Below are 8,290 nucleotides of genomic sequence, written 5' to 3'. Positions count from 1 at the left end.
AGCTAAATATGAGGCAAAACTATACAACTCTTACAAGAAAACACATGGGAATTGTCTTGACATGAGTACAGCCATGTTTGGCCGCTCCATTGACCTATAGCCACCAGCACACAAAGAAATACAAAGCTGCTTTCTGTGTGGTGGGAACTGGCCTTTTCCCGGGAACTGGCCTTTCTCCCATGGAGGGAGTTGCAAGTTGTAACAGTTCAAGGCTCTTGGAGCGTGGTAGCACGGGATGGACTGGCCATCTGTGCCGGGCTAAGATGATAACCGAAGAAAACAATGCACGTACACAACCACTGGGCTGGGACGTTAGCCAAGGGGCTCAGTGCACGTATGCCACTGATAACTGTTTTGGGCATGGGAACACTAGATGCTTGCTCTGTAAACTCTGTAACTGCTTATATAAACTGCTGGAAGCTGAGACCTAGTGAGAGTTCCACCTGTGGAAGGGACACCTTGCCCAGGACGTGTGATCCTTGCCCAGCCGCGTCGATTGACAGGGCTCTCCCGGCAGTGGGGCGTGGATGTTGTGAGTAACTGATTTGATATGAAGTAATTGATTTGATATGAAGTAATTGATTTGATATGAAGTAATTGATTTGATGTGTTCTCTTTTCGGTCAACCTGGTGTTTCTCTTTCCGGTTGATTTGTGTCATTTCTCTTCAGCCGATGTGGGTGTTTTCCCTTTCCAATCGAGCTGATGTTTTTTCCCTCTTAATATTTGACCTATTTGATCTGTTTGCAGACTGTCACCTTTACTATCCTCTATATAATAAAATACACCTTCAGTCCATTTGTTTGGAGTGGAAAGTGTCTTTTACATCTCCGATCGAATCCCCGAACCTCTCATAACAGGAATAAAACTTTTATTTTATTTATTTTTTTTTGTGAGGAGGACCAGCCCTGAGCTAACACCCAATGCCAATCCTCCTCTTTTTTGCTAAGGAAGACTGGCCCTGGGCTAACATCCATTATCTTCCTCTACTTTATGTGGGACGCCGCCACAGCATGGCTTAACAAGCGGTGCGTCGGTGCCCGCCCGGGATCCGAACCAGCGAACCCTGGGCTGCCGCAGCAGAGCACGGGCACTTAACCGCTTGCGCCACTGGGCCGGCCCTAGGAATATAACTTTTGACCTTGAGTTAGGTGATGATTTCTTAGATAGGACATCAAAAACACATGAATAAAAAATAAACAAATTGGACTTCATCAAAATTAAAAATTTGTGTGTATCAAAAGGCAGTATCAAGAAAGTGAGAAGACAGCCTGCTGAATGGGACACAATACCAGCTCACCATATATAGAACAAGCTACTTGCAAATAGAAGATAGAGTGAATGCTTACAACTCAATAATAAAGAAACTAATAACCCAATTTAAAAATGGGGAAAGGAGCTGAGCAGATATTTCTCCAAAGAAGATATACAAATGGCCAATAAAGACATGAAAAACGTTCAACACCATTATCCAGGAAGAAAATGCAATCAAAACCACAATCAATAAGTATCATTTCCCATCCACTAGGATGGTTGTAAATTAAAAATATAGATATTAAGACGTCTTGTCAAGGATAGGTAGAAACTGGGATCCTCATACATTGTTTGCAGGAATAAAGATGGAAAATAGTCTAGCAATTCTTCAAAATTTAGAGAGTTTTCATATGACCCAGCAGTTCCACTCTAGGTGTGTACCCAACAGACATGAAAACATGAAAGCTTGTACGTGAATGTTCATAGCATCATTATTATAATAGCCAAAAGGTGGAGACAACTCCAATGTCCCTCAACCGATGAATGGATCAATAAAATACAGTATATCTATGCAACGGAAAATCATTTGGCACAAAACAGAAAGAATTACCGATACACTACAATCAAGGATGAACCTTGAAAACATGACATATTAAAGGAGCTATCACAAAAGAACACACATTGTACTATTCTGTGTATATAAGAGGTCCAAAATAGACAAATCGAGAGAGAGAAAAAGTAGAGGAGTGGTTGTCTAGGGCTGTGGCGATGGGGGAAGGGGGAGTGACTGCTAATGGGTCCAGGGTTTCATTCTGAGGTGATGAAAATGTTCCACTGTTGTGGTGATGGTTGCCCAACTCTGTGACTCTACTACAAGCCATTGATTTGTACACTTTAAATGGGTGGCTTACACGGCATGTGAGCGATATCTCAATACAGCTGTTTTACGAAAATACAGAGAAAGATAATTTGTTTCAACTTGGAGATGTGTCTTGGTCCCAGGAGCAGCCGGACTAGGCACTTGCTATAACACCAAGACCCAACCCATCCAAACGATATGGGTCACAACCCCACAAAACCCACCTTCACAAAGCCCACCCCCAGGGAAATGGGGAAAGACGTCCTCAGAAGGAATGGATGGAGGGGTTGGCCACTGGAGGAGGGGGTGCAGACTTGGTCCAGCCAGCAGCATGGGCACGAGCAGCCCTAACCCTAACCTTCACACTGATGAAATTTTACCTTGAATTTACGCCTTGATCTTCCCAAGGTGAAGCACGTGCAGCTTAGAGTGTCTCTCTTGGCAGGAGGGTAGCTGGCAGAGGACAGAGAGGAAATTTTATCTTTTGATTTTCAAAGCAGCTATTCCATGTGGGAAATACATCAAAGGGGAGAAAACATGAGTGTACACGGGGATATTTTCACTACAATTCAATTGGACCAAGACACTGAGGTTTGCTTAGACAACTTGCCCAGAATAGGGCTGGAGATGGGATTTTAAAAAATAGGACTTGGAATTAATGAGTAATATTGGGAGTGATTCACTGGGTACGATATTCAGGAACTCATCAAGTTGAACAGAAATCCTCCCAAAAGACCAATGAAAGTGCCCAAGGTCAACGATGAACTCTGGCAATAGGTAAGGAGCAGGACCTGCGCAGGGAGCATGTAAAGGAGAACTTTCCATGACACACAAGGTGTGAAGGAGTTTCACTGGAATCATGCATCTGCGAGCTGGGCCCCTCTCATTTTTATATTTACTAGCTTATGACTGTTAAGCGGTAACAACACCATTTGTGACCCCTCCTTCATGGCTTCAGGAACATTTGGTAGCTTAAGGCATCACTCTCAGAGCTGCAAGAACTTCTGGAAACCACTTACGACCTCCACACTAGCCCTATTTTACAGATGAGGAAACTGACGCCCAGGGAGGGTTCAAGGACACACTGGGAGTGTCTCTGACTTCTGGTCCAGGGCACTCTCTCATTGGGGAGCCACGAAGAACTCTCCTCTCTATGCCAGAAATGGGCTGATCCTTAAGACATTTTCAAAGAAAGCTGCCTTTTTTTAAATTTTTAAAAATTTTTCCCCCAAAGCCCCAGCAGATAGTTGTATGTCATAGCTGCACATCCCTCTAGTTGCTGTATGTGGGACGCGGCCTCAGCATGGTCCGAGAAGCGGTGCGTCGGGCCGCGCCCGGGATCCGAACCCGAGCCGCCAGTAGCAGAGCGCGCGCACTCAAGCTCTGAGCCACGGGGCCGGCCCTATAGGATCATTTTAGTTCTTTCCCTGACACAGAAACAAAACAGGCTACTGGACAAGAGAAAACTCTAGGGCAAGTTGCCATTTTTAGTTCATCCCCACAGAGATTGGAACAAATTGACTGGAGTCCTGACCCCTCAGTCCACATAGTCGACCCACAATAAATGTATCAGCTCATCATGAATGAACATCAATGAGCCGAAACACGTTTGTCTCCTCGGCCAAGTAGCATCAACCTTCGCGACAGATGTGCTCCTGCCACCAGGTCCCGTCTCTCCCACAGGTGCCCAGACAGCGGGCGGGCACAGTGGGTGGGACGGTGCTGCCTCTGGGGACTGGGACCAGCTCTCTCACCTGCAGGCTGGCGGGGTCAGGGCCCATCTCCCTCACCGAGGCGATGGAGGTCTCCAGCTGTCCCTGCACACACGAACAATCAGGCCTCCGTGACAAAGGCCCGGGACACAGAGCAAAGGGTTCATCGTCCCCCCGCGTGCAGCCCGGAGGCAGAACCAAAGGCGGGTCTCTCTCGGGCTCGGAGGCCAGTCTCTCCAGGAGCCGCAGCCTCTTCTGAAACCTCTCCCTGGGCGCCGGCTGTACCAAGACGCGGGGCTGGGAGTTCTGGGGAGACAGGAGTCCCCACACGCTGTCCTCCACCCCACAGCGCCCACGACCCGGCCCCACACGGGATCCAGGGCCTCTTCCAACGCCCCACCCGATGTGGGGGTCACAGAGCAGTCAGCGGAGTGGGGGCCCTCGGGACCAGCCCTGTGGCAGCAGTTGGTGTTGTGCGTGCGCGCGGAGGAGCGGGGTCACGTGCATGTGCTGTGGGTGGGCCCCGAGCGCGTGCCCGGCTGGGGACGTGAGGCCCGGCTGCCCCGCGCGGGTCCACCCGCGACCGCCCATTGGAGGAAGGCCCGTGCGCCCCGAGCACGTCCCTACCGCCCCCACGCCAGGGAGAGCACGAGCCGCGTCCACACTGAGCTGGCTGATGCAGTTCCAAGAGCAGGCTCTCAGGCGACAGTTGGGAAACTGAGGCCAGGAGAGACAGGGACTGGCCCGGGCCCATGAGATGGGCAGAGTCTAGAGGGGAAGAAACAAAGGCTGCTCCTGTTTAGATCACACCTGCTTCTGTGTTTTCATTCACTCACCCATTCACTCATTGTTTCGTTTACTCTCTCATTCCTTCAATCACTCACTCAGTCATTCTCTCATTCATTCCTACACTCATTCATTCAGTCATTACTCATTCATTCACTCATTCGTTCATTCACTGGTTCATTTATTCAATCATTCAGCCAACATCCTCCAGTCCTTGCTGTGTACCAAGCACTGTGACTTCACCAGGGAGCACAACCTGATGTGGTCCCTGCTCACGTGGAGCTCACGTCCACTGTGTGACATAAAAGAGGGCAGTCCCTGGGGGTACCAGAGGTGATGAGCACCAGAAATCCACACCTGAAAATAGAGGCCAGTCATGCAGAGAAAAGTTCAGAGAAAACCCATGCTGGGCACTGCCGTCTTGCATGATCCTTGACCCCATGCCCCAGCAGAAGAGCTGGGGGCCACATTTCCCAACGGCTGAAGGTGAAGGTGGGTGCTAAGGGCAGCCAATGGCTCAGGGAGACCTGAGGATGATGCCCCGTGGGGGCTGAGGATCTCTGGGCACTGACTGGGGAGGCAGGTGGCGCAGGAGGGAAATGGGGCTCCTGGGCCAGGCTGCCAAAAGGCAGGGTGAGCGGGCACTCAGATCCACCACCTGGACTCCCGTGTGTGTCTTTGCCTCCGTGCCTCCCCCTGGTGAGAAAAGCTCAAACCCTCTACACCACCCTCGCTCCTCCCTGCCCCATCCAGAGTGGTGAGAGCTCCAGGAGAGGAGAGTGAGGGGCAGGGGGAGCCCTGACCACCCCTTTCCCTCCCCCACCAAGTAGAAAAATCTGCTCTGGCTCAACCTTTGGCATTGGTTCCCCTGGTTCCCAAGAAACATCTTTCTCCCTCAGACCTCAGTCCTGACCCAGGAGAGAGATGGACAGTGCCAACTCTGCACCTCCTTCCTCCATGGGGGTCTCCAAAGCCCCCAAGAGGTGTTACCCATGCCACTGCCCTCAGCCCAGGGCACTCATCCAAGATGGAGAGGTGTGCAGAACTAACTCCCAAAGATTCAGAGGGTCCAGAGCCCCCCAAGCACCAGCATTCTCCCCCTCCCACCAACCCCAGGCCACAGACCCCTGGAGGGAAGAGAGGGAGCCAGGTGACTCAGAGCTGCCCACTGTGACCTCCCCCCACCAGTCACCATGGCCTCAGAGACCAGTGTGGTGTCCAGAAGATGATGCACGCTCTGGTGGAGCCTGGCCCTTTTTGGTGACAGAGGAGGCTATGGAGGTCAGGAGAGAAGGCTCTGGGGAGATAGGAAGGGCCAGGCCCCCACCCCATGCCAAGGCACCAGTTGCCTGATCATTGAATATGAACCTGTTCACCCACCACCAACCCCTCCTGGCAGTATTTCCCAGGAATAGTTTTAGGAGTCTCACAGCTACCCTGGTCCACCTCTCTGAGCTTCTGGATCTGGAGGTGGGGACAACTAGGGCCCTTGCCAACCCCGGCTAAGAGAGGGAACCTTGAGGAGCTCCCATATGATAACAGAGCACTCCAGCCCTGGGACTGAGAAATTTTTGATGCCACTCTCTGAGTGAACACTGGGCAGGGTTAGGAAGAAAATACCCCCAATATATGTGTGCCCACTGTAAGCCAGGGCAGGGAGCAGCCAGTCACTGCTGTCACATCCACTGAGAAATGGAGTTGGTGATTGGCTTAGTTAGAAGAGCCTGGGGGAGGATGATGGAGTCTCCCAGCAGTGGAAAGACATGAGCTTTGGCCTTTCAGGTTCCTGGATACCGTGTTGAGGGAGGGGCAGCAGCCCTCCATTCACAGAGACCTCCTGGGAGGGGAGAAACTAGGGTGGTGGACGGTGGTCGGCCCAGCAGAGGGCAGGCTTGGGAAGAGTGGCGGGGCTGTCCTGAGGGGAGTGGAGCCCTGCTGTAGGAGAGACCTTTCCCTACCTCTCAGAGCTCATCTGGCTCTTTTCTTTCTTTCATTTTCAAATTAGAGGCAGCAAAAGGACAAGCTTACCTGTCTCTCATCCCCTTTCCATACTTTCAGCTTTGATGTCCACCCCTCCTATGACGCCTGCTCTCTTGGGAAGGTAAAGGCAGGACCTGGTGGCTGAGGCAGCTTCTGGCCTTGAGGCAGGCGGCACCAGGAGCGGCTGGATGGGAGGTAGGAGCCTGCGGCCCGTCCCCTGGCGTCTGTGGGCAGCCTGGTGGTGAGGGAGTTTGTGGCTCTTGCTTCAAGGAGGTGGGAGGCTGTGAGAGTCAGGAGTGCAAGGTGGACCTTGCCCTGGGGGCAGGACAGTGTTCTGTACACGGCAAACGTGTGTTCATACACACACATGTAAGTGTGAGCATGTGCTGTGTCATCCACAATAGGGTGTGTGCCAGCAACGTGTGCAGAGCCCAAATCCTAGCTGAGGGACTGGCTCATCCTGTATTTTGAGGCCTCAGTAGCATTCTTACCCAGAGGCCACATGTGGAGTTGATGGGGGTGTGGCAGGCCTTGCATGCAGGACTGCCCCAGCCCACTTGACTGTGTAAATCTGCTCTGTGGAGGGGGCAGAGGTGTCTCCAGCAGAGGCTCTGCTGTGCAGCGCGAGGCCTGGCAGTCCATGCAGCCCAAAGGGGCTAGACCTGCTGAGCCGGCACTTCAGAAGCATCCAGTCCTTGAGGACATTGTTCACAGGGAGAGGTTTTGGGTGCTGGTGCCCCCTCGCCTACTGGGGCTCGTCCCTGATGAGGGTCCAGCAAGTTGGAGAGGGGGCGGAAAGGGGGGATGAAACATAGGCCAAATTCATGTCCCAAGTCACAGGCCAAGCCCAGTGAATTTCCCTGTTCCCTGCCTCAGTTTACCTATTCAGGAAATGTTCTAGAGTGCTGGGCAGGGTTGGCTCCAAAGCTGGGGTCAGGCGGTAACAAACAAAATTCCAAGCCAACCTCCTCCTCTATGCAAAGATCATTTCCATTACCCTGAGATGGGGTGAGTGGATGTTGGGGGTACAATGGTATTCTGGGGGGCCTTGCCCTGCCCAGGACCTCGTCTTCGGGGGTCTGGCCCACACCCGGCCTGCCCAAGGTCACCAGCAGTAGCAGTGGCACTTACATCTGTCCCAAGGTCTGGAGAGGGGAGAAGTGGGCAGCCTTACACCCTGGTGGGGACACTCACGATTTCTTTCTTTCTTGAAGAAACACGAGACCCTCAAGATTCATGTACTGTGTGATGGAGAGAAACAAATACCAACTGTTCCTCCAAAAATGCAATGTATTTTGTACTTTGTAAAGTATTAATTAAAACGGAGAAAAATATCATGTTGGCTGAGGGCGTCTGATTTTGTGCTGCTCCAGGGCCACATCTCATCTCTTTCCTTCTCCATTCCATGGTCGGGGAACATGGCCAGGGGCTGAGAGGAAGGCAGAACAACCTCCCCGTCCACACCCAGTGGCTGAGAGAGGACACATCCCCAGAGCGAGAGGGGCTTTATTAGTTACCTGATGCAGAGTAACGAGTTGCCCCAAATGCAATGGATTAAAATGATTGTTTACGTGTCACGGTTTCTGTGGGTTAGGAATTCGGGAGCAGTTTGAGCAGTCCACTCAGGGTCCCTCGGGAGGCTGCAATCATCTGAAGTCCTGGCTGGGAAGGGAGGATCTACTTCCCAGGTGGTTTATTCA

Source organism: Diceros bicornis (assembly GCF_020826845.1).
Source record: "Diceros bicornis minor isolate mBicDic1 chromosome 13 unlocalized genomic scaffold, mDicBic1.mat.cur SUPER_13_unloc_1, whole genome shotgun sequence".
Taxonomy (NCBI): Eukaryota; Metazoa; Chordata; class Mammalia; order Perissodactyla; family Rhinocerotidae; genus Diceros; species Diceros bicornis.
Note: the sequence above shows the minus strand (reverse complement) of the source record.